Source organism: Somniosus microcephalus, chromosome 14, assembly GCF_052327205.1.
Source record: "Somniosus microcephalus isolate GS21.2 chromosome 14, FLI_Smic_1.0, whole genome shotgun sequence".
Taxonomy (NCBI): domain Eukaryota; kingdom Metazoa; phylum Chordata; class Chondrichthyes; order Squaliformes; family Somniosidae; genus Somniosus; species Somniosus microcephalus.
This window is the reverse complement of record NC_141000.1, coordinates 35,978,595-36,005,803: the sequence shown is the minus strand read 5'-3', so window position 1 is coordinate 36,005,803 and position 27,209 is coordinate 35,978,595. Positions and strand designations below refer to the sequence as shown.

General features: G+C 49.2%; 1 long non-coding RNA gene across 1 annotated transcript; it reads left to right on the top strand.

The window, feature by feature from the left end:
* The first annotated feature begins 526 nt into the window (after window positions 1-526).
* On the top strand, window positions 527-27,209 carry LOC147107454 (uncharacterized). The gene is made up of 2 exons (XR_015080809.1): window positions 527-813; window positions 26,872-27,209. It is a non-coding gene; the product is annotated as an uncharacterized LOC147107454 (long non-coding RNA).

The window sequence follows — 27,209 nt, the reverse complement described above, 5'->3', positions numbered from 1 at the left end:
ACCTTCTCAAGGGCAATTAGGGATGGGTAATTAGGGATGGGTAATAGCATTTCAAGAATGAATAATTTAAAAAGAATAGGAAATGTAGTGCACATATTTACTGAATGTTGAACCAACGAAGGGAGAGGCTGAAAAAGATGGGGGAATGATAGTAGGCTCAACACTCACCATGTCCAGTCATTGTACAAAAGCACTCAACCAAGCAAACGGGGCACGGAGATCAGTGACAGAGGACCGAGCTATGAAGGCAAGTTAGGGAGGAGTATGAGAGGCGATCGTATTGAGCTATATATAATACAAAGTGCAATAGAAAAAGTTAAACTCCAAGATAAGGGAATTATTTGGCAGAATTCATATCCATTTGAGTATACGTTTGATTGGGCACATCATATCTGCGATTTTATGGTATTAGGATCATTGTGCGAGTTTATTTTACATTAAATTGGTTTTATAAATTCACAGGAAGCATAGTCCCACTGTTAAATGCACAAGAAAAAATCAAGACTAAAGGGAGTTTGACGAATGAAACAGTTACAGTTACGGGACTATTTTACGTCAATGAGATTTGAGATCAAAATCAATTGTTTTCTTTTCAATTCGACAAAGAGTCTTTAAGTATTACTGGGCATCTGCTTGAGTCTGGAGCTAATACGATGAAGCTGGCCCCGCCCCCTCTGCTCACAGTCCGTGATGGGGAGAAGTTAAACCCTTTACTTCCACAGGCAATCGGATTTTAATTGTTTTTCTAGTATCAGACTAGCTCTGCTTGAATATTCACTGGGCAACAACTTTTGCTAAGTTGCAATGCTGAAGGTATTATTAAATTTTAAGTATCAGGACTTAATTTGAGTGGATATTTTACCAACTGCACGCCCCGCGGTGACAGAAGGAAATCAGAAAATTGGCAGATGCAGATTAACCCATTCCAGGGCTCTCCAGAAGAGCCACACGAGATTTCCTGTTCTTCATTACAGGTGATCGTGGTTCTCGGGACTGCGACAATGGTGGTGGTGCAGGATTACCAGGAGTATTTCTATTACATGCAAGTAGCTTGCAGAGTTCCGAGAAAGGGAATGTAAAATAGTGAGTAATACAACAGGTTAATAGCTTATGGGTTCACTTAGTACAGAGAGAGAAAAACATAGTGATAAAAGCATACAATCCGATTGTAATTGGGAAACACATATTAAATCACTGGAATATCTTGGCCGCTAACGTCACTCCGGGTCTGCCACCATTCGATCCTCACTTACCCAGGCTTACTGTTAGTCTGGATAGGATTCGAGCTGGGAAAATTGATCATTTGATCAATACCAACTTGCATTTATATAGCGCCTTTAACATAGTAAAAACGTCCCAAGGTGCTTCACAGGAGCATTATCAAACACCAGCCACATTAGAACAGATCACCAAAAGCTTGGCCAAAGAGGTAGGTTTTAAGGAGCAACTTAAAGGAGGAAAGAGAGAGGTAGCGAGGCGGAGATGTTTAGGGAGGGAATTCCAGAGCTTAGGGCCTTGGCAGCTGAAGGCACGGCCGCCAATCGTGGAGCGATTAAAATCGGGGATGTTCAAGAGGCCAGAATTGGAAAAGCGCAGAGATCTCGGAGGGTTGTAGAGCTGGAGAAGGTTACAGAGATATGGAGAGGTGAGCCAAGGAGCGATTTGAACACAAGAATGAGAATTTTTAAATTGAGGCGTTGCTGGACCAGGAGCCAGTGTAGGTCAGCGAGCACAGGGGTGATGGGTGAATGGGACTTGGTGCGAGTTAGGACACGGGCAGCAGAGTTTTGGATGAGCTCAGGTTTATGGAGGGTGCAAAACTACCATGGGTGAGGCACCGCAATAATTAAAGGAAATACCACACTGTATGAATGAGACACTGGCAGATAGATAGGGGAGGGTGTTGGGATTGCCTGACCTCAACATCAGGATTACTCGGGTGGGTGGTGAAGTTATCTCTGTACATGTTAACCCTTCTGCATTTAATACTGATTGGATTAGTGACAAAGAACAATTCTACCTCAGAACACTTGCAGAAAGAAGCTGCAACTATTGACTGCACTGCATACCCAAGAGAGCAATCACTCCCTTCTGAGGGAAGACAGAGAGCTGGTTATTTAAATGTACACATTTCTGATCAAGTAGGGCTTCACTAAAAGTCTCAATGCCGACACGGAAGGGGGGGGCGGCTCTGTTAGAAGTTCAATGAAAATATAGCCATGAGCAAATTAGATCTTGAATGAAAGTATAATCACAAGACAGATTTGTTTTCTTCTATATCTGAATTAAAATACTATGCTGGCCAGAAACTCTTGAATATTACCTGATCACAGCAAATAGGGTGAGCAACAGTTTGTACCACATGTGGAGCACATGTGCTCTTATGCATTGATCAGACATTGGGATTCCTTACGAGAGGCAATGTTCCAGATATATTGAGAGACTCAGAGCTCATCTGCTGGTATTCAACCAAGAACGGCAAAATAAAGATCAAAGTCCCACTTGTCTCAACAATCTGAAATCTGAGTTATATCATTATCCATCCAATGGGACAGAATGGAGATAAGAGCAAACTTCACCCTTTGTGTCAGGGAAATTTCCGAACAAAGGGCTCATTTACCCAAACTAATAGCGCATGAGCAGAAATCTGCATCATGGAAGGTACCCAACCTGGGTTGTTGTGTGATGCAGGAAAATCAATACCTGTTCTGATGTGATGTATTCAAGGTGAAGGGCCAGATATGTGGGTTAATGACGAAGGATGATACTAATCCCACGACTTGTCTAGTCCGGTTAACAACATGGAAAGGGAATAGAACTAAGGTGACCTATAATACAGATGGCCAGAACTGTGCAGCGACAAATGAGCAAACGTTTGTATATCAGGGACTGAAATTTCACCAAATTTCTGTTCTTCACCACGTCACCGCACCCTTATCGATGTTATAAACTTACTCATGGGGGAGAGAGTGTTCTGACCTCATTGATCCTACGCCTCACATTCCAGATTTCACTTTACCGATTGCAAATCTGACCTTGAATTTAATTAATCTTATGAAGCGGAAAGATTATCATCTCATCTCCATCAGCATCTCCCTCAATGTGGGATGTCAATCAAGCAATCGACAAATTGCTGTCTGAAGGAGATTATGATTTGCTTATCTGCAATATTCTTAAGGAATTTATATCTAAATGTTGTGTTGTTATTACAATAATTTTGTTATGTTGCTGTGGTCGTGTTTCAAAATATAATAGTAAAAGGTTGGCATGGCTTGTTACCAATAATGAGAAGTTTTACAAACAATTCCAAATGCTACAAATGAAACATCTGCTTAAAGGTATTCATCCCATTCCCTGGGTTCATTTTGAACCATGACCTGAAAGGTGAATGGACAGTTTCTAACTCACTACTCTGCCAAATCCATTTTAGTATCATTCCCTAATTTTTTGTGTTTTCTCCTACAACAATAACTTACTTAAATATAGTGCCTTTAATGTAGAAAAACATTCCAACTCGTTATTTGGTATCATGTCTTCTATTTGTGGCAGTCGTGTCTCAGTGGGTAGCACCCTCACCTCCGAGTCACAAGGTTGTGGGTTCAAGTCTCACTCCAGAGAGTTGAGCACAAAAATGTAGGCTGACACTACAGTGTAATACTGAGGGAGTGCTGCACTGTCAGAGGTGCTGTATTTTGGATGAGATGTTAAACTGAGGCAACAACAGAAAATGCTGAAAATACTCAGCAGGCCAGGCAGCATCCGTGGAGAGAGAAACAGAGTTAACGTTTCAGGCCGAAGAAGACCTTTCAACCTGAAACGTTAACTCTGTTTCTCTCTCCACGGATGCTGCCTGGCCTGCTGAGTTTTCCAGCGTTTTCTGGTGTTATTTCAGATTTCCAGCATCTGCAGTATTTTGCAATTGTGTTAAACTGTTTACTTGCTCAAGTGGACTAAAAGATCCCATGGCACTATTTTGAAGAGCAGGGGAGTTATCCCGAGCGTCTGGGCCAATATTTATCCCTCAAATCGATATCACTAAAACAGATTATCTGGTCATTATCACACTGCTATTTGTGGGAGCTTGCTGAGTGCAAATTGTCTGCCACATTTCCTACATTACAACAGGGTCTACACTTCAAAATAACTTAATTGGCTGTAAAGCGCTTTGGGACGTCCGGTGGTTGTGAAAGGCGCTATGTAAGTGCAAGCTTTTTTTTGCCAACCAATAGAAAAAATCCATCTATGATTATTCAGAAATACGGCTGAGTTAGATATAAAACTGGTAAAGTATAGCAATCGGCTTTGTAACATACTGCAACGCACAGTAGTCACTCGCCGCATTCTAATCTCTTTGATAAGAAGGATCTACTGTTATTGTATGCTGGGGAAGAAAAATGCAACTTATTTCTGTTACCCTGCTACAGAAATCAAGCACGACGCTCTAAAGTCTGTGCTGACAGCGCTTTCCCCGCTGGCCCGGCCCGGCCCAGCTTTGCCTGAATTACACTGGGAACGAGGAGGCTGGAAAGCCTACCCGCCACACTGTAACCATTTGAGCGCGTGAACCCGAGGGAAGCCCGCTCGTCAGGGCTCGCCCCTTTGTGACGTCACGGCTGTTATTGCGCTGCACGCGGCAGTGACGCGTCACCGTGGATTTCCCCCCCCCGCCGGAAACTGTTCCCTGGCAACCGCAAGCATTTCCGGCATTTCACTCCCTGCAGTGAAAGATATCGAGGGGTTGAAAACGAAAGAGTTCCACAAATTATAACGAAGTAATCGGACGTATCGACACCGCATGGATCCAGATTGCAGGCCGAATCTTTTTTTTTCTTTTGTTTACGTTGTTGTTCGTCGTTCTTTTTAACGTGACACTGATGTGACACCGTGTGTTGGCGGCGGAATACAAGGACGGTGTGATATGGCCATGGGGCGGCGAGAAGTTAAATTAAATTAAAATGGGGGTTTGGCTATTGTGGGGGGAAGTAGTGGGTCCGGATGGCGGGTGAGAAATATCAGACAGATAAGTAAACGGAATCTCGGCTCCGGTAAGAGAGAGAGCGGGGGAAGGGCAGCGCGCGGGCACCGTGTTGGTTGCGTGACGCTCGGCGAGGGCGGGCCCAGCCACGGTCACCCTGGCAACCGGCACCCTGGCAACTGGCCTGCGCTAGGCCCTCGTGTAGAGTGGAGCCGGCCCCCGCCTCAAGCAAATGCAGGGACATCCGTCCTGTCGCCTTTAACACGTTGAAAATTGGGCTGGTTGGTTTTTCTCTCTTTATATCGCCGCCCACTTTCACAGCAGAGAGTTTGTTTACCAGCAGGCAGTGTAGCCAGGAGGTTGTCACCGCACAGATTGCCCCCAGCCACAACCTCATGCTCAAACCATCCGGGACAATGTAGTCAGCTTGATTGGCTGCCCATCCACCGCCTTAAATGTCTACTCCTCCACCGCCGGCCCACCGTGGCTGCAGGGTCTACTATCTACAGGGTGCAGAAAGTCTGCAAGGTTTCTTGGACAGCACCTTCCCAAGCTCCCCACCTGGAATTACAAGGGCGGCAGGTGCACTGCAACAGCATCACCCCCAATGTCCTAATTTGGGCATGTATTGCCTTTCCTTCGTCATTGCTGGGTCAAAATCCTGGCACTCCCTAGGAGTGCCTTCACCACATGGACTGCAGCAGGTTATAAAGGTGGCTCACCACTAACCTCTCAAGCACAATTAGGGATGTGCAATAAATTATGGCCTTTCCAGTGATGCTCACATTCTAAGAATGAATGAGACTATGGTATTGTAATTAATACTGTGTAAAAATTAGTTCCATACTAGTTCAGTGTCCAGGAAAGCATATTGAGCGTATGAAAGTGCCTTAAAATGAACCAGCTCTGAATAGGAATCTGAGGGCTCCCTATGCAGGCTTAAAAACAACTTCTATTAAGTATAGCAAGGTGATCTATTCTCCAGTTGTGCATTTGGATCCCTTTCCAAGCAGCCCCACCTCCCTGTCACTGGATTTCTGCCCCACCCCTTCATGGGACCAAGCAGATCGCCCCTGTTGAGGTATCCCAGAAGCTCATGCTATCTCCTGCCAACATGTCATGTTAAAAGGCGGCTATCCTCAGTCATCAATCCCCACAGCCCCTACTTTGATAGCTTAGTCTGCAACCATTGGGAAAGGCTCGATGGGAAACAAGCATACAATACTTTTAAAGAAATGACCGTGTCCTGATGGCCGCTCTGCCTCAGCCCATCTGCTGCTGAAACCCTCATTCATGCCTTTGTCATCTCCAGATTCAACTATCTCTGCTCTTCTCGGCGGCCTCTTGTCCAAAACTCTGCTGCCAAGATCTTCTCCTACACCAAGTCCTGCTCACCCAGCACCTCTATGCTCCCTGACTTATGTTTCCCAGTTCCCTATCGTCTCAAGTTTAAAATACTCATCCTCGTTTTTTTTTAAATTTGTTCCTAGGATGTGGGTGTCGCTGGCAAGGCCAGCATTTATTGCCCATCCCTAATTGCCCTTGAGGTGGTGGTGAACCGCTGCAGTCTTTGTGGTGAAGGTACTCCCACAGTGCTGTTAGGGAGGGAGTTCCAGGATTTTGACCCAGTGAAGATGAAGGAATGGTGATATATTTCCAAGTCCGGATGGTGTGTGACTTGGAGGGGAACATGCAGGTGGTGGTGTTCCCATGCGCCTGCTGCCCTTGTCCTTCTAGGTGGTAGAGGTCGCGTGTTCAAATCCCACTGTGGCCTCTATAGCCTTCTCCAGTCCTACAACCCTCTGAGAACTCTACGTTCCTGAATCTGGCCTCTTGTGTATCCCCCATTCCCTTCGCCTCACCATTGACAGCCGTGCCTTCAGCTGTCTGTGTCCTAAACTTTGGAATTCCCTCCCTAAACCTTTTTGCGCCTCCACTTTTAAGACCCTTAAAATCCACCTATTTGACCAAGCTACAAAAGCGAAATACTGCAGATGCTGGAAATACTCATTAGGTCAGGCAATATCTGTGGCGAGAGAAACAAGAGTTAACGTTTCAGGTCAATGACCTGTCGTCAGAACAAATTTTGCCTGATTTTTTTTTTCTCTGATTACACTTCGGGATATTTTTCTACATTAAAGGCGCTATATAAGTGCAAATTGTTGTTCTGACGAAAGGTCATCAAGTTGAAGCGTTAACTCTGTTTCTCTCTACAGATGTTGCCTGACCTGCTGAGTATTTCCAGCACATTGTTTTCATTTGACCAAATTTTAGTCACCTCTCCTTTGGCTTGGCGGCTGTTTTTTGTCTGATTATACTTTGGGATATTTTTCTACATTAAAGAAGCTATATAAGTGCAAATTGTTGAATTATTGTTGCTCGAGGATACTCCGGTCTTCTCACTCTGGCTATATATAGATAATCAATTAGCTACAGAGACAACTAAATCTCCAATGAGATTTAATGCTGACAATTGCATATAAAGCTTAAATCTGAGAATACTTAAATCCAGGTTTCTGAAGGCTGATTTTAAAATGATTACTTGGTGATATTTGTACCATATGCCATTGAATCATATATACTGTAGTTGAATCTAAATGTGAACATTTTATTACATGAAATATGATCGTTGGAAGAAATTACCCATCATCTTTTACACAATTCACATGTGCTGGACTGATTATTTATGAGCAATGCAAACATGAGGACTGAATTAGGGATATTTTTTATTTTTGCTCGGGATGAAACACGCCTAATGTCATGGTTATATTAGGAGTTCTATATAATCAAAAGAGGTGGGATCGAGTTTAGTATGTTGAAGTTCTGCACTTGGATCAGGTACTTGTTGTTTGGAGTCAATACTTCCTGCCTGCCCTGTACTGTAATTACATCGTCGAATGTGCAGTGGAGCACAAAGTTCAGATCATTAACAACCATCAGCTGGCTGCAGTTCAATTGAAACTAGTTCTGTGGGCTGCACTGTGCTGGGAGTATTTAGTTAAATCTGAAACTAGGGTCTTAAATCTAAACAAAGCAAACTGTAGGTATGAGGGGCGAGTTGACTAAGGTAGATTGGGAAACTACATTAAAAAGGTATGACAGTAGACAAGTAATGGCTAGCATTTAAAGAATTAATACATAATTTACAACAAATATACATTCCTTTAAGGCACAAAAACCCCACAGGAAAAGTGGTCCAAACGTGGCTAACAAGAGAAGTTAAAGATAGTATTAGATCAAAAGAAGAGGCTTATAATGTTGCCAAATAGAGTAGTAAGCTGGAGGATTGGGAGGATTTTAGAATTCAGCAAAGGAGGACCAAGCAATTCATAAAGAGAAAATAGAGTATGAAAGTAAACTAGCGAGAGACATAAAAACAGACTGTAAAAGCGTCTATAGGTATGTAAAAAGGAAAAGATTAGTGAAAGTAAATGTGGGTCCCTTACAGGCTGAGACAGGAGAAATTATAATGGGGAATAAGGAAATGGCAGAGAAATTAAACAAATACTTTGCGTCTGTTTTCATGGAAGAAGACACAAAAAACTTCCTGGAAATAGTGGAGAACCAAGACTCCAGTGAAAATAAGGAACTGAAAGAAATTAGTATTAATAAAAAAAAATAGTATTGGTGAAATTAATGGAACTGAAAGCCGATAAATCCCTTGGATCTGATGGCCTACATTCTAGGGTTTTGAAAGAGGTGGCTATAGAGATAGTGGATGCATTGGTTGTCATTTTCCAAAATTCCATAGATTCTAGAACTGTTCCCATGGACTGAAAGGTAGCAAAAGTAACCCCACTATTTAAGAAAGGAGAGAGAGAGAAAGCGGGGAACTACAGACCAGTTAGCCTGACATCAGTAGTAGGGAAAATGCTAGAATCTATTATTAAGGATGTGGTAACCGGGCACTTAGAAAATAATAATAGGATTGGGCAGAGTCAACACAGATTTATGAAAGGGAAATCGTGCTTGACGAATCTGTTGGAGTTTTTTGAGGTTTTAACTAGCAGAATAGATAAGGGGGAGCCAGTGGATGTGGTGTATTTGGATTTTCAGAAGGCATTTGATAAGGTGTTGCATCAGAGGTTATTAAACAAAATTAGGGCTCCTGGGATTGGGGGTAATATACTAGCATGGATTGAGGATTGGCTAACGGACAGGAAACAGAGAGTAGGAATAAACGGTTCATTTTCAGGTTGGCAGGCTGTAACTAGTGGAGTACCGCAAGGATCAGTGCTTGGGCCTCAGCTATTCACAATCTACATCAATGAATTGGATGAGGGGACCAAATGTAATATACCCAAGTTTGCTGATGATACAAAGCTGGGTGGGATTTAAGTTGTGAGGAGGATGCAAGAAGGCTTCAAGGGGATATAGACAAGCTAAGTGAGTGGGCAAGAACATGGCAAATGGAATATAATGTGGAGAAATGTGAAGTTATCCACTTTGGCAGGAAAAACAGAAAAGCAGAGTTTTTTAAATGGTTAGAGATTGGGAAATCTCTAGATCTCTAGTCCAAAGATGTGCAGGTTAGGTTGATTGGCTATGATAAATTGATCCTTAGTGTTAGGGGGCTTAAATACGTGGGGTTACAGGGATAGGGTGGGATATCTGTTGGGGTTATGGGGATCGGGTGGGATATGTGTCGGTGCAGGCTCGATGGGCCGAAATGGCCTCTATCTGCACTGTGGGGTTTCTGTGATTTCTGTGATTTCTGTGAAATGTTGGTGTTCAGAGGGACCTGGGTGTCCTTGTACACGAATCACTGAAAGTTAACATGCAGGTACAGCAAGCAATTAGGAAAGGAAATGGTATGTTGGCCTTTATTACAAGAGGATTTGAATATAAGAGTAAAGACATCTTACTGCAATTATATAGGGCTCTGGTGAGACCACACCTGGAGTATTGTGTACAGTTTTGGTCTCCTTACCTAAGGAAGGATATATTTGCCATAGTGGGAGTGCAACGAAGGTTCACCAGACTGGTTCCTGGGATGGGGGGATTGCCCTATGAGGAGAGATTGAGTAGATTGGGTCTATATTCTCTAGAGTTTAGAAGAATGAGAGGCGATCTCATTGAAACATATACAATTATTACATGGCTTGACAGTGTAGGTGCAGGGAGGATGTTTCCCCTGGCTGGGGAGTCTAGAACCAGGGGTCACAGTCTCAGAATAAGGGGTCAGCCATTTAGGACTGAGCTGAGGAGAAATTTCTTCACTCAGAGGGTGGTGAATCTTTGGAATTCTCTACCCCAGAGGGCTGTGGAGGCTCAGTCGTTGAGTATATTCAAAACAGAGATCGATAGATTTTTTCGATATTAAGGGAATCGAGGGATATGGGGATAGTGGAGTTGAGGTAGAAGATCAGCCATGAATGGCGGAGCAGGCTGACGGAGCCAAATGGCCTACTGCTCCTGTTTCTTATTTTCTCATGGTAATGCACTTGCTCACTGCAGTCGAATTGTTTTCTTTGGGAGAGGCTTGTTAGCTGTTTACAACAGGCCTATCCTGGATAAGAGCGAGCAGTCTGCTGATGTATGAAATTTACTCCTGTATGAATTTTAAATAAGCAACAACCAGATACAGCTGGAAATCTAGCAGTGGTAGGAATCTTTTACCACTTTTTTGTTCAGAGAGGTGTTCTGAAAAATCTGTAACTAGTATAAGAATTGGGGAAGGGAAAACCTGTGGGATGGTAACTGTTGCTAGATCCACATTGATCGCTTTTTATGTATCTGCTAATCTTAAATCTTAAAACTATCGACGAACACCCCAAAAATAATACAGAATTGACCTCTATGGATTTATTGTATTAGGAAGCAATGGAAGCGTAGATTTGCACTGACAACACTGATTTCCAGAAATCAAAGGCTGGCTTCGGTTACTCACCTTTCACATTCTCTTTGAATGTTCTGAAATCCCTCGTGGTGTGATTTGTTGGTCTTCAGGATGAAGGATCAATGCATCAGTAATTGAACAGATGTTCGCTGGGAGTTCTGTTACAAATCCACCAATAACAAAGGGTAGTGAAAGAAACCTAGAATATAATCAATAGTACATTCTTGAGAGCTAGTGAAAGAAAGACTTGCATTTCTTTAGCACCTTCCACAACCTCAGGACGTCCCAAAGTGTTTTACAGTCAATGCAGTACTTTTGAAGTGTAGTCACTGTTATGTCAGAAACGCAGTAGCCAATTTGCACACCGCAAGCTCCCATAAACAGTAATAAATGACCAGTTCATCTGTTTTAATATGTTGCTTGAGGGATAAATGTTGACCAGGATACCGGAAAAACTCCCCAGCTCTTCGAATGTTTCCATCCATCTGAGAAAGCAGAAGAGGCCTCGATTTAACGTCCCACCCGTGCCAGCCTTGGCTCGGTGGGAGCTCTCTCACCTGTGTCAGCCTTGGCTCGGTGGACGCTCTCACCTGTGTCAGCCTTGGCTCGGTGGACGCTCTCACCTGTGCCAGCCTCGGCTCAGTGGGAGCTCTCTCACCTGTGCCAGCCTTGGCTCGGTGGACGCTCTCACCTGTGCCAGCCTCGGCTCAGTGGGAGCTCTCTCACCTGTGCCAGCCTTGGCTCGGTGGGAGCTCTCTCACCTGTGCCAGCCTCGGCTCAGTGGGAGCTCTCTCGCCTGTGCCAGCCTCGGCTCAGTGGGAGCTCTCTCACCTGTGCCAGCCTCGGCTCAGTGGGAGCTCTCTCGCCTGTGCCAGCCTCGGCTCGGTGGGAGCTCTCTCACCTGTGCCAGCCTTGGCTCGGTGGGAGCTCTCTCACCTGTGCCAGCCTTGGCTCGGTGGGAGCTCTCTCACCTGTGCCAGCCTTGGCTCGGTGGGAGCTCCCTCACCTGTGCCAGCCTTGGCTCGGTGGGAGCTCTCTCACCTGTGCCAGCCTTGGCTCGGTGGGAGCTCTCTCGCCTGTGCCAGCCCTGGCTCGGTGGGAGCTCTCTCGCCTGTGCCAGCCTCGGCTCGGTGGGAGCTCTCTCGCCTGTGCCAGCCTCGGCTCGGTGGGAGCTCTCTCGCCTGTGCCAGCCTCGGCTCGGTGGGAGCTCTCTCACCTGTGCCAGCCTTGGCTCGGTGGGAGCTCTCTCACCTGTGCCAGCCCTGGCTCGGTGGGAGCTCTCTCGCCTGTGCCAGCCCTGGCTCGGTGGGAGCTCTCTCGCCTGTGCCAGCCTCGGCTCGGTGGGAGCTCTCTCGCCTGTGCCAGCCTCGGCTCGGTGGGAGCTCTCTCGCCTGTGCCAGCCTCGGCTCGGTGGGAGCTCTCTCACCTGTGTCAGCCTCGGCTCAGTGGGAGCTCGCACCTGTGTCAGCCTCGGCTCAGTGGGAGCTCTCTCACCTGTGTCAGCCTTGGCTCAGTGGGAGCTCTCACCTGTGTCAGCCTTGGCTCAGTGGGAGCTCCCTCACCTGTGTCAGCCTTGGCTCAGTGGGAGCTCCCTCACCTGTGTCAGCCCTGGCTCAGTGGGAGCTCTCTCACCTGTGTCAGCCTCGGCTCAGTGGGAGCTCCCTCACCTGTGTCAGCCCTGGCTCAGTGGGAGCTCCCTCACCTGTGTCAGCCTCGGCTCAGTGGGAGCTCTCTCACCTGTGTCAGCCTCGGCTCAGTGGGAGCTCTCACCTGTGCCAGCCTTGGCTCAGTGGGAGCTCTCACCTGTGTCAGCCTCGGCTCAGTGGGAGCTCTCACACCTGTGTCAGCCTTGGCTCAGTGGGAGCTCTCACCTGTGCCAGCCTTGGCTCAGTGGGAGCTCTCACCTGTGTCAGCCTCGGCTCAGTGGGAGCTCTCACCTGTGTCAGCCTCGGCTCAGTGGGAGCTCTCACCTGTGTCAGCCTCGGCTCAGTGGGAGCTCTCACCTGTGTCAGCCTCGGCTCAGTGGGAGCTCTCACCTGTGTCAGCCTCGGCTCAGTGGGAGCTCTCTCACCTGTGTCAGCCTTGGCTCAGTGGGAGCTCCCTCACCTGTGTCAGCCTCGGCTCAGTGGGAGCTCTCTCACCTGTGTCAGCCTCGGCTCAGTGGGAGCTCTCTCACCTGTGTCAGCCTTGGCTCAGTGGGAGCTCTCTCACCTGTGTCAGCCTTGGCTCAGTGGGAGCTCTCTCACCTGTGTCAGCCTTGGCTCAGTGGGAGCTCCCTCACCTGTGTCAGCCTCGGCTCAGTGGGAGCTCTCACCTGTGTCAGCCTTGGCTTGGTGGGAGCTCTCTCACCTGTGTCAGCCTTGGCTCGGTGGGAGCTCTCTCACCTGTGCCAGCCTTGGCTCAGTGGGAGCTCTCTCACCTGTGTCAGCCTTGGCTCAGTTGGAGCTCTCACCTGTGTCAGCCTTGGCTCAGTGGGAGCTCTCTCACCTGTGTCAGCCTTGGCTCAGTGGGAGCTCTCTCACCTGTGTCAGCCTCGGCTCAGTGGGAGCTCTCTCACCTGTGCCAGCCTTGGCTCAGTGGGAGCTCTCTCACCTGTGTCAGCCTTGGCTCAGTGGGAGCTCTCTCACCTGTGCCAGCCCTGGCTCAGTGGGAGCTCTCACCTGTGTCAGCCTTGGCTCAGTGGGAGCTCTCTCACCTGTGTCAGCCTTGGCTCAGTGGGAGCTCTCTCACCTGTGTCAGCCTCGGCTCAGTGGGAGCTCTCTCGCCTGTGTCAGCCTCGGCTCAGTGGGAGCTCTCTCGCCTGTGCCAGCCTCGGCTCAGTGGGAGCTCTCACACCTGTGCCAGCCTCGGCTCAGTGGGAGCTCTCACACCTGTGTCAGCCTCGGCTCAGTGGGAGCTCTCTCACCTGTGCCAGCCTTGGCTCAGTGGGAGCTCTCTCGCCTGTGCCAGCCTCGGCTCGGTGGGAGCTCTCTCGCCTGTGCCAGCCTCGGCTCAGTGGGAGCTCTCTCACCTGTGCCAGCCTTGGCTCAGTGGGAGCTCTCTCACCTGTGTCAGCCTTGGCTCAGTGGGAGCTCTCTCACCTGTGTCAGCCTTGGCTCAGTGGGAGCTCTCTCACCTGTGCCAGCCCTGGCTCAGTGGGAGCTCTCACCTGTGTCAGCCTTGGCTCAGTGGGAGCTCTCTCACCTGTGTCAGCCTTGGCTCAGTGGGAGCTCTCTCACCTGTGTCAGCCTCGGCTCAGTGGGAGCTCTCTCGCCTGTGCCAGCCTCGGCTCAGTGGGAGCTCTCTCACCTGTGCCAGCCTCGGCTCAGTGGGAGCTCTCTCGCCTGTGCCAGCCTCGGCTCGGTGGGAGCTCTCTCGCCTGTGCCAGCCTCGGCTCAGTGGGAGCTCTCTCACCTGTGCCAGCCTTGGCTCAGTGGGAGCTCTCTCACCTGTGTCAGCCTTGGCTCAGTGGGAGCTCTCTCACCTGTGTCAGCCTTGGCTCAGTGGGAGCTCTCTCACCTGTGCCAGCCCTGGCTCAGTGGGAGCTCTCACCTGTGTCAGCCTTGGCTCAGTGGGAGCTCTCTCACCTGTGTCAGCCTTGGCTCAGTGGGAGCTCTCTCGCCTGTGCCAGCCTCGGCTCAGTGGGAGCTCTCTCACCTGTGCCAGCCTTGGCTCAGTGGGAGCTCTCTCGCCTGTGCCAGCCTCGGCTCGGTGGGAGCTCTCTCACCTGTGTCAGCCTTGGCTCAGTGGGAGCTCTCTCACCTGTGTCAGCCTCGGCTCAGTGGGAGCTCTCACCTGTGTCAGCCTCGGCTCAGTGGGAGCTCTCACCTGTGTCAGCCTCGGCTCAGTGGGAGCTCCCTCACCTGTGTCAGCCTCGGCTCGGTGGGAGCTCTCTCGCCTGTGTCAGCCTCGGCTCAGTGGGAGCTCTCTCACCTGTGTCAGCCTTGGCTCAGTGGGAGCTCTCTCACCTGTGTCAGCCTCGGCTCAGTGGGAGCTCCCTCACCTGTGTCAGCCTCGGCTCAGTGGGAGCTCTCTCACCTGTGTCAGCCTCGGCTCAGTGGGAGCTCCCTCACCTGTGTCAGCCTTGGCTCAGTGGGAGCTCTCTCACCTGTGTCAGCCTCGGCTCAGTGGGAGCTCCCTCACCTGTGTCAGCCTCGGCTCAGTGGGAGCTCCCTCACCTGTGTCAGCCTCGGCTCAGTGGGAGCTCCCTCACCTGTGTCAGCCTTGGCTCAGTGGGAGCTCCCTCACCTGTGTCAGCCTTGGCTCAGTGGGAGCTCTCTCACCTGTGTCAGCCTTGGCTCAGTGGGAGCTCTCCCCTCAGTGGGAGCTCTCACCTGTGCCAGCCTCGGCTCGGTGGGAGCTCTCTCACCTGTGTCAGCCTTGGCTCAGTGGGAGCTCTCTCACCTGTGTCAGCCTCGGCTCAGTGGGAGCTCTCACCTGTGTCAGCCTCGGCTCAGTGGGAGCTCTCTCACCTGTGTCAGCCTCGGCTCGGTGGGAGCTCCCTCACCTGTGTCAGCCTCGGCTCAGTGGGAGCTCTCACCTGTGTCAGCCTTGGCTCGGTGGGAGCTCCCTCACCTGTGCCAGCCCTGGCTCGGTGGGAGGAGTAAAAAGGAAGGTGGTTGTAGTAGGCGACAGTATAGTTAGGGGGATAGATACTGTTCTCTGCAGCCAGGAACGTGAGTCCCGAAGGCTATGTTGCCTACCTGGTGCCAGGGTAAAGGACATCTCCTCCTGGCTGGAGAAGAACTTGGAGGGGGAGGGGGAGGATCCAGTTGTCGTGGTTCACGTAGGTACTAACGGCATAGCTAGGACTAAGAGGTTCTGCTGAGAGATTAAAAAGCAGAACCACAAAGGTCATAATCTCTGGATTATTACCAGAGCCACGAGCAAATTGGCATAGGGACAATAGAATCAGGGAGATGAATGTGTGGCTCAAACATTGTTGTGGGAGAAGTAGGTATCGATTCATGGAGCACTGGCACCAGTACTGGGGAAAGAGAGCTGTTCAGTTGGGACGGACTACACCTGAACCATGCTGAGACCAGAGTTCTAGCGAATTGAATAACTAGGACGGTAGATAGGGCTTTAAACTAAATAAGGTGGGGAGGGTCCCAGTGAAGAGAAATCTAGAATGCTAAAGAGAAAAGACAAGGAAGCAGTGCAGGAAAGTGATTGGGATAAGGATAACCAGATTGTGTCAGGAAAGGACAGAGCATGCAAACAAAGGAGTGCACTAACAAATAGGGTCCGGGTAAGAGAAAATGGTAAGACAAATAGGGTCATAGTACAAAAAAATGTCAATGTTAAAAAGACAAATCTAAAGGCATTGTATCTGAATGTACGAAGCATTCGTAATAAGGTAGACAAATTAACAGCGCAAATAGATGTAAATGGATACAATATAATTGCGATTACGGAGACATGGCTGCAGGGTGACCAAGGCTGGGAGCTGAATATCCAAGGATATTCAATTTATTTAGGAAGGACAGGCAAAAAGGAAGGAGGTGGGGTGGCATTGTTAGTAAAGGATGAAATCAGAGCAATAATGAGAAAGGATATTGGCTCAGAAAATAAAGATGTAGAATCAGTCTGGGTGGAACTAAGAAGCATCAAGGGGCAGAAAACATTGGTGGGAGTTGTCTATAGGCCTCCAAACAGTAGTGGTAATGTAGGGGATGGCATCAAACAGGTAATTAGAGATGCATGTAACAAGGGTACTACAGTAATCATGGGTGACTTTAATCTACATATAGACTGGCCAAACCAAATTAGCAATAATACTGTGGAGGATGAATTCCTGGAGTGTGTACGAGATGGTTTTTTAGACCAGTACGTTGAGGAGCCAACTAGGGAACAGGCTATCCTAGATTGGGTATTGTGCAATGAGAAGGGGTTAATTAATAATCTTGTGCGGGGTCATTTAGGGAAGAGTGACCATAACATGATAGAATTCTTCATTTAAGATGGAAAGTGAAGCAGTCCAATCTGAAACTAGGGTCCTAAATCTAAACAAAGGAAACTACGAAGGTATGAGGAGTGAGTTGGCTGTGATAGATTGGGGAGCTTCATTAAAAGGCATGACGATGGATAGGCAATGGCTAACATTTAAGGAACGAATACATGAATTGAAACAGTTATACATTCCTTTCTGGTGCAAAAACACAAGGAAAAGCAGCCCAACCGTGGCTAACAAAAGAAATTAAGGATAGTATTGGATCCAAAGACGAGTCATATAAAGTTGCCAGAAAAAGTAGCAAGCCTGAGGATTGGGAGAAGTTTAGAATTCAGCAAGAAAGGATGAAGAGATTGAAGGCCATTCCCTGCCTCCACCTTGGGAAGTCTGACCACCTCTCCCTGCTTCTAGCCCCGGCATACAAACCGCTCATCAAAAGAGGGAGAACATCAGTGAGAGCAGTGAAAGTATGGCCAGAGGGGGCAGTATCGGAGCTTCAGGACTGCTTCGAACGCATTGACTGGGGCATGTTTGCCCATAATGACATCGAGGAATACGCATCCACAGTGCTATTCTACATCAACAGCTGCGTCGAGGTCGTCACGACCCATAAAAATATCAGGACATACCCCAACCAGAAACCCTGGATGAACGGAGAGGTCCGCTCACTGTTGAAAGCACGCGACGCAGCATTTAAATCTGGCAACGCGGTGGCTTACAGTGCAGCTAGGACCAACCTAAAAAAGGGTATCAGGACTGCCAAAAGGAAACAGACACTGCGGATAGAGGATCACTTCCGCAACAACTCGGACCCCCGGCGCATGTGGCAAGGCATCCAGTCCATCACTGACTACAAGGGCAAAAACACCAGTCCCCCAGTTAGCGATGCCTCCCTTCCGGAGGAGCTTAACAACTCCTTACGCTCGCTTCGACAGGGACAACATGGAGCCGGCTACCAAAGCCTTGCCACCCCTGGAAGACCAGGTGCTCACTCTGTCGACCTCCGACGTAAGGGGTGTTCTACGCGGAGTGAACACACGAAAGGCTGCTGGACCGGATAGCATCCCTGGACGGGTACTCAAGGAATGTGCTGATCAGCTGGCTGATGTCTTCACCGCCATCTTCAATCTGTCATTGGCCCAGGCAGTAGTCCCTACATGCTTCAAGACCGCTACCATTATTCCTGTGCCAAAACAAACGGCTGTGACGTGCCTGAACGACTATCGACCTGTCGCACTCACACCCATCATAATGAAGTGTTTCGAGAGACTCGTCTTAGCCCACATCAAAGCCAGTGTTCCTGCCTTCCTTGACCAACACCAGTTTGCCTATCGTGCAAACAGATCAACGGAGGATGCAATCACAACTGCTCTACACTCAGCACTGAATCACCTAGATGGTAAGGAGACCTACATCAGAATGCTGTTTATAGACTACAGCTCAGCATTCAACACTATCGTCCCCAACAAGCTGGCCACCAAACTCCAAACTCTTGGCCTGAACACTTCCCTCTGCAACTGGACCCTGGACTTCCTAACAAACAGACCCCAGTCTGTCAAATTAGGTAACCACACCTGCGCTCCCCCCCCTGACCCTGAACACGGGGGCCCCACAAGGATGTGTGCTGAGCCCCCTCCTCTACTCCCTCTTCACCCACGACTGTGTGGCTGTTAATGGTTCCAACACCATCATCAAGTTTGCGGATGACACCACGGTAGTAGGCCAGATCACCAACAACGATGAGTCAGCCTACAGGGAGGAGGTCCAGCATCTCGTGAAGTGGTGCGCCGATAACAACCTGGCCCTTAACCAAGAAAACAAAAGAAATCATTGTGGACTTCAGGAAGTCCAAAGGCGGAAGTCACACCCCCATCCACATCAATGGGGCTGTGGTGGAAAGGGTGGACAGCTTTAAGTTCCTCGGAGTCCACATCACGGAAGACCTCTCCTGGTCCCTCAACACCTCCTCTCTGGTGAAGAAGGCCCAGCAGCGCCTATATTTCTTAAGGAGGCTGAAGGGATGTAATCTGTCACCCCTGATCCTCTCTAACTTTTACCGCTGCACTATAGAGAGCATCCTGACAAACTGTATCACAGTATGGTATGGCAGCTGTAGCTACTATGACCGGAAAGCCCTGCAGCGGGTAGTCAAAACTGCCCAACGCATTACCGGCACCCGGCTACCGACCATAGAGCACATATACCAGAAACGCTGTCTACGGAGGTCACGGTCCATCATCAAAGACCCTACCCACCCCAGCCACAGTCTGTTCGCCCTCCTACCATCTGGGAGATGCTACAGATGCATTCGCACCCGTACGACCAGATTTAGGAACAGCTTCTTTCCCAGGGCTGTCATCCTACTGAACTCCACAAATAAACTCTAAAGCCTGCACATCTGCCAATGCACTCTATTATGGTCATATTTATGTCAATATACTACAAGCCAAATGTATGTTCAATGTTTAAATGTCTTAATCCAAATGTACACTCTCGGGAGCCGCAAGCCTACATTTCATTGTAATGCACTTGTGCACTAACAATGACAATAAAAGTTGATTTGATGTGATTTGGAGGGGAAAGATAGAGTATGAGAGTAAACTTGCAAGGAACATAAAAGCAGATTGTAAAAACTTTTACAAGTATGTAAGGAAAAAGATTAGTGAAGACAAATGTAGGTCCTTTACAGTCAGAAACGGGAGAATTTATAATGGGGAACAAGGAAATGGAAGAGCAATTAAACAAATACTTTGGTTCTGTCTTCACGGAAGAGGACACAAATAACTTCCCAGAAATGCTAAGGAACCAAGGGTCTTGTGAGAAGGAGGAATTAAAGGAAATTAGTATTAGTAAAAAAAAGTGCTGGAGAAATTAATGGGACTGAAAGCTGATAAATCCTCAGGACCTGATAATAGAAACATAGAAACATAGAAGATAGGAGCAGGCGTAGGCCATTCGGCCCCTCGAGCCTGCTCCGCCATTCAATGAGATCATGGCTGATCATCCAAATTCAGTACCCTGTCTCTGCCTTCTCCCCATATCCCTTGATCCCTTTAGCCTTAAGAAATATATCCAACTCCTTCTTGAATATATTTAATGAACTGGCCTCCACCGCCCTCTGTGGCAGAGAATTCCACAGGTTCATCACTCTCTGGGTGAAGAAATTCCTCCTTATTTCAGTCCTAAATGGCTTACCCCTTATCCTTAGACTATGACCCCTGGTTCTGGACTCCCCGGCCATCGGAAACATCCTTCCTGCATCTAGTCTGTCCAGGCCTGACAGAATTTTATAGGTTTCGATGAGATCCCCTCTCAATCTTCTAAACTCCAGTGAGTATAAGCCCAATCGACACAATCTCTCCTCATACGTCATCCCTGCCATCCCAGGTATCAGCCTGGTGAATCTTCGCTGCACTCCTTCCATGGCAAGAACATCCTTCCTCAGATAAGGCGACCAAAACTGCACACCATACTCAAGGTGCGGTCTCACCAAGGCCCTGTACAACCGCAGCAAGACATCCTTGTTCCTGTACTCGAACCCTCTTGCTACAAAGGCCAACATACCATTTGCCTGCTTAACCGCCTGCTGCACCTGCATGCTTACCTTCAGCGACTGGTGCACAAGAACACCCAGGTCTCTTTGCACTTCCCCTTCTCCCAATCTATTGCCATTCAAATAATAGTCTGCCTTCCTGTTTTTGCCACCAAAGTGGATAACCTCACATTTATCCACATTATAGTGCATTTGCCATGTTTCTGCCCAATCACCCAACCTGTCACCTTCACGACATCCTCCTCACAGCATACCCTCCCACCCAGCTTTGTGTCGTCTGCAAATTTGGAGATATTACATCCAATTCCCTCGTCCAGATCATTAATATATATTGTGAACAGCTGGGGTCCTAGGACCGATCCTTGCGGTACCCCACTAGTCACTGCCTGCCACTCGGAAAACGACCCATTTATTCCAACACTTTGCTTTCTATCCGCCAACCAGTTCTCTATCCAAGTCAATACCTTGCCCCCAATCCCATGTGCCTTAATTTTGCACGCTAATCTCTTATGCGGGACCTTATCGAAAGCCTTCTGAAAGTCCAAATACACCACATCCACCGGTTCTCCCTTATCTATTTTACCAGTTACATCCTCAAAAAATTCCAGTAGATTAGTCAAGCACGATTTACCTTTTGTAAATCCATGTTGACTTTGTCCGATCCTGTCACTGCTTTCCAAGTGCTCTGCTATTACATCTTTTATAATGGACTCTAGCATTTTCCCCACTACCGATGTCAGGCTTACCGGTCTATAATTCCCCGCTTTTTCTCTACCACCTTTTTTGAATAGTGGGGTAACATTAGCTACCCTCCAATCCATGGGTACTGTTCCAGAGTCTATCGAATTCTGGAAGATGACCAGCAATGCATCTACTATCTCTAGGGCCACTTCCTTAAGTACCCTAGGATGTAGATTATCAGGTCCTGGGGATTTATCGGCCTTCAGTCCCATCAATTTTCCTAACACCATTTCCCTACAAATACTGATTTCTTTCAGTTCCACCCTTTCATCAGCCCCTATGTTCCCCGGCATCTCTGGGAGGTTATTTGTGTCCTCCTTTGTGAAGACAGAACCAAAATATGTATTTAGTTGGTCTGCCATTTCTTTGTTCCCCATTATAAATTCCCCTGATTCTGACTGCAAGGGACCTACGCTTGACTTCACCAATCTTTTTCTCTTCACATATCTATAAAAGCTTTTACAGTCAGTTTTTATGTTCCTTGCAAGCTTACTCTCATATTCTATTTTCCCCTTCTTAATTAATCCCCTTGTCCTCCTTTGTTGAATCCTAAACTGCTCCCAATCCTCAGGATTATTGCTTTTTCTGGCCAATTTACATGTCCTCTCCTTGGATCTTATGCTATCCCTAATTTCCCTTGTTAGCCACGGTTGAGTCACCTTTTTTGTTTTATTTTTATGCCAAACTGGGATGAACAAATTTTGTAGTTCATCCATGCGATCTTTGAATGTTTGCCATTGCCCATCCACCATCAACCCTTTGAGTGACATTCCCCAATCAATCCTACCCAACTCGCTCCTCATACCATCGTATTCTCCTTTATTTAAATTCAGGACCCTAGTCTCTTAGAGTACTAAAAGAGGTAGCCATGGAAATAGTGGATGCATTGGTTGTCATCTTCCAAAATTCTATAGATTATGGAACAGTTCCTGCAGATTGGAGGGTGGCAAATGTAACCCCACTATTTAAACAATAAGGGAGAGAGAAAACAGGGAACTACCTGTTAGCTTAACATCAGTAGTTGGGGGAAATGCTAGTCTATTACAAAGGATGTGATAACAGGACACTTGGAAAATATCAACGGGGTTAGACAAAGTCAACATGGATTTATGAAAGAGAAATCGTGTTTGACACATCCTCAAAAAACTCCAGTAGGTTTAACTGGTAGACTAGATAAGGGAGAGCCAGTGGATGTGGTGTATTTGGATTTTCAGAAGGCCTTCGATAAAGTCCCACATAAGAGGTTAGTGTGCAAAATTAAAGCACATGGGATTGGGGGTAATATACTGGCATTGATTGAAAATTGGTTAACAGACAGGAAACAGAGAGTAGGAATAAATGGGTCTTTTTCGGGGTGGCAGCCGGTGACCAGTGGGGTACCACAGGGATCAGTGCTTGGGCCCCAGCTATTCACAATATGTATCAATGATTTGGATGAGGGAACCAAATGTAATATTTCCAAGTTTGCTGATGACACGACACTAGGTGGGACTGTGAGTTGTGAGGAGGATGCAAAGAAGCTTCAAGGCGATTTAGACAAGTTGAGTGAGTGGGCAAATACATGGCAGATGCAGTATAACGTGGATAAATGTGAAGTTATCCACTTCGGTAGGAAAAACAGAAAGGCAGCATATTATTTAAATGGTGATAGATGGGAAAATGTTGATGTACAAAGGGACCTGGGTGTCCTTGTACACCAGTCACTGAAAGCAAACATGCAGGTGCAGCAAGCAGTTAGGAAGGCAAATGGTATGTTGGCCTTCATTGCAAGAACATTTGTGTACAGGAGCAAAGATGTCTTTCTATGGTTATACAGGGCCTTAGTGAGACCACACCTGGAGTACTGTGTGCACTTTTGGTCTCCTTACCGAAGGATATACTTGCCAAAGAGGGAGTGCAGCGAAGGTTCACCAGACTGATTCCTGGGATGGCAGGACTGTCGTATGAGGAGAGATTGGGTCGACTAGGCCTGTATTCACTAGAGTTTAGAAGAATGAGAGGGGATCTCATTGAAACATATAAAATTCTGACAGGGCTAGACGGATTCGATGCAGGGAGGATGTTCCCCCTGGCTTGGGGGGGGGGGGGTCTAGAATGAGGGGTCACAGTCTCGGGATACGGGGCAGGACATTTAGGACTGAGATGAGGAGAAATGTCTTCACTCAGAGGGTGGTGAACCTGTGGAATTCTCTACCACAGACAGCTGTGGAGGCCAAGTCCTGAATATATTTAAGAAGTAGATAGATTTCTAGACACAAAAGGCATCAAGGGGTATGGGGAGAGAGCGGGAATATGGTATTGAGATAGAGGATCAGCCATGATATTGAATGGCGAAGCAGGATCGAAGGGCCGAATGGCCTACTCCTGTTTCTATTTAGCCAAGGCTGACACAGGGGAGAGCTCCCACTGAGGGGAGAGCTCCCACTGAGCCGAGGCTGACACAGGTGAGAGCTCCCACTGAGCCGAGGCTGACACAGGTGAGAGAGCTCCCACTGAGCCAAGCCTGACACAGGTGAGAGAGCTCCCACTGAGCCGAGGCTGACACAGGTGAGAGCTCCCACTGAGCCGAGGCTGGCACAGGCGAGAGCTCCCACTGAGCCGAGGCTGGCACAGGCGAGAGCTCCCACTGAGCCAAGCCTGACACAGGTGAGAGCTCCCACCGAGCCGAGGCTGACACAGGGGAGGGAGCTCCCACTGAGCCAAGCCTGACACAGGTGAGAGAGCTCCCACTGAGCCGAGGCTGACACAGGTGAGAGAGCTCCCACTGAGCCGAGGCTGACACAGGTGAGAGAGCTCCCACTGAGCCAAGCCTGACACAGGTGAGAGAGCTCCCACTGAGCCGAGGCTGACACAGGTGAGAGAGCTCCCACTGAGCCGAGGCTGACACAGGTGAGAGAGCTCCCACTGAGCCAAGCCTGACACAGGTGAGAGAGCTCCCACTGAGCCGAGGCTGACACAGGTGAGGGAGCTCCCACTGAGCCGAGGCTGACACAGGTGAGAGAGCTCCCACTGAGCCGAGGCTGACACAGGTGAGAGAGCTCCCACTGAGCCGAGGCTGGCACAGGCGAGAGCTCCCACTGAGCCGAGGCTGGCACAGGCGAGAGCTCCCACTGAGCCAAGCCTGACACAGGTGAGAGAGCTCCCACCGAGCCGAGGCTGACACAGGTGAGAGAGCTCCCACTGAGCCGAGGCTGGCACAGGCGAGAGCTCCCACTGAGCCGAGGCTGGCACAGGCGAGAGCTCCCACTGAGCCAAGCCTGACACAGGTGAGAGAGCTCCCACCGAGCCGAGGCTGACACAGGGGAGGGAGCTCCCACTGAGCCAAGGCTGGCACAGGTGAGAGAGCTCCCACTGAGCCGAGGCTGACACAGGGGAGGGAGCTCCCACTGAGCCAAGGCTGGCACAGGTGAGAGAGCTCCCACTGAGCCAAGGCTGGCACAGGTGAGAGCTCCCACTGAGCCGAGGCTGACACAGGTGAGAGCTCCCACTGAGCCGAGGCTGACACAGGTGAGAGCTCCCACTGAGCCGAGGCTGACACAGGTGAGAGAGCTCCCACTGAGCCAAGGCTGACACAGGTGAGAGAGCTCCCACCGAGCCGAGGCTGACACAGGTGAGAGCTCCCACCGAGCCGAGGCTGACACAGGTGAGAGAGCTCCCACTGAGCCGAGGCTGACACAGGTGAGAGAGCTCCCACTGAGCCGAGGCTGACACAGGTGAGAGCTCCCACTGAGCCGAGGCTGACACAGGTGAGAGCTCCCACTGAGCCGAGGCTGACACAGGTGAGAGCTCCCACTGAGCCGAGGCTGACACAGGTGAGAGAGCTCCCACTGAGCCAAGGCTGACACAGGTGAGAGAGCTCCCACTGAGCCAAGGCTGACACAGGTGAGAGAGCTCCCACTGAGCCAAGGCTGACACAGGTGAGAGAGCTCCCACTGAGCCAAGGCTGACACAGGTGAGAGAGCTCCCACTGAGCCGAGGCTGACACAGGTGAGAGAGCTCCCACTGAGCCGAGGCTGACACAGGTGAGAGAGCTCCCACTGAGCCGAGGCTGGCACAGGTGAGAGAGCTCCCACTGAGCCAAGGCTGACACAGGTGTGAGAGCTCCCACTGAGCCGAGGCTGACACAGGTGAGGGAGCTCCCACTGAGCCAAGGCTGACACAGGTGAGAGCTCCCACTGAGCCAAGGCTGACACAGGTGAGAGAGCTCCCACTGAGCCGAGGCTGACACAGGTGAGAGAGCTCCCACTGAGCCAAGGCTGACACAGGTGAGAGAGCTCCCACTGAGCCGAGGCTGACACAGGTGAGAGAGCTCCCACCGAGCCGAGGCTGACACAGGGGAGGGAGCTCCCACTGAGCCAAGGCTGACACAGGTGAGAGAGCTCCCACTGAGCCAAGGCTGACACCGGTGTGAGAGCTCCCACTGAGCCGAGGCTGACACAGGTGAGAGAGCTCCCACTGAGCCGAGGCTGACACAGGTGAGAGAGCTCCCACCGAGCCGAGGCTGACACAGGGGAGGGAGCTCCCACTGAGCCAAGGCTGACACAGGTGAGAGCTCCCACTGAGCCAAGGCTGACACAGGTGAGAGCTCCCACTGAGCCAAGGCTGGCACAGGTGAGAGAGCTCCCACTGAGCCAAGGCTGACACAGGTGAGAGCTCCCACTGAGCCAAGGCTGACACAGGTGAGAGCTCCCACTGAGCCAAGGCTGACACAGGTGAGAGCTCCCACTGAGCCAAGGCTGGCACAGGGGAGAGCTCCCACTGAGCCAAGGCTGACACAGGTGAGGGAGCTCCCACTGAGCCAAGGCTGACACAGGTGAGAGCTCCCACTGAGCCAAGGCTGACACAGGTGAGAGCTCCCACTGAGCCGAGGCTGACACAGGTGAGAGAGCTCCCACTGAGCCAAGGCTGACACAGGTGAGAGAGCTCCCACTGAGCCGAGGCTGGCACAGGCGAGAGCTCCCACTGAGGGGAGAGCTCCCACTGAGCCGAGGCTGGCACAGGCGAGAGCTCCCACTGAGGGGAGAGCTCCCACTGAGCCGAGGCTGACACAGGTGAGAGCTCCCACTGAGGGGAGAGCTCCCACTGAGCCAAGGCTGACACAGGTGAGAGCTCCCACTGAGCCGAGGCTGACACAGGTGAGAGAGCTCCCACTGAGCCAGGGCTGACACAGGTGAGAGAGCTCCCACTGAGCCGAGGCTGACACAGGTGAGAGAGCTCCCACTGAGCCAGGGCTGACACAGGTGAGAGAGCTCCCACTGAGCCAGGGCTGACACAGGTGAGAGAGCTCCCACTGAGCCAAGACTAACGCATGCTTAATTTTGCTGAGCACTTCAAGCAGTGCAAATTCAGCATGTCCCTGTTCTAGTAATCTGACAAAAGCATATTGTAAAGCTATTATAGTCAGGGATGAAATAGTGGAGAATCTGATTATAATTGTCCAAAACTGTGGAAAGGCAAATTATGCTGGAGGATGGTAAATGCGATGCCCCTTTTCAAAGGAGAGACAGGGAGAAGCTAGGTACAGGAAACTCTTGTTTAAACGGCACCTAAATATCCGGAATTCTCTAAACTGGCAAAATTCATACTCCGAAAACAACACCTCAATAACCGGAAATGTTGCCGAGTCCGAGTCTCCCGCGGTGGCCGAGTTAGTCAGTGGGGGTAGTTCTCCAAACTGCCACTACTCGGCTTCTTGGCGCTGTCAGAAGTCCGATCACCTCAATAACAGGAGTCTGACTCTCCCGCGCTGCCGGTAGTTTCTTCCGATCCGCCATTTTTCTGTGTGTCTCTCCATCTTTATCGTGAATTATCTTTCCCATCTTGCATTATAGAATTCCCAAAAGTTGGTCCAAGCAAAAGGAAGAGAGTTGTGTTAACTTTAAAACAGAAAATCGAGATATGCCAACGATTAGAAAGGGGAAGAGAAGCGTATCAACATTATGAATGAATTCAAAATCGGTTTGTCAAAGCTTCCAAAAGAGTTGAAGCAGTGGAAGTGCCTGAAGAATCTGTTGAAGTGCATGATCCTGATGACCCAGCTGGCATGGATATTCCTGATGAACCAGCTGACTTGGAAGAAGTGTACAGTCAACTACAGTACAGTATACAGTCGTTTACTGTAAGTTTTGTTTTACTGTTAAGTAATTAAAGAGTTATGGATTACCCTCAA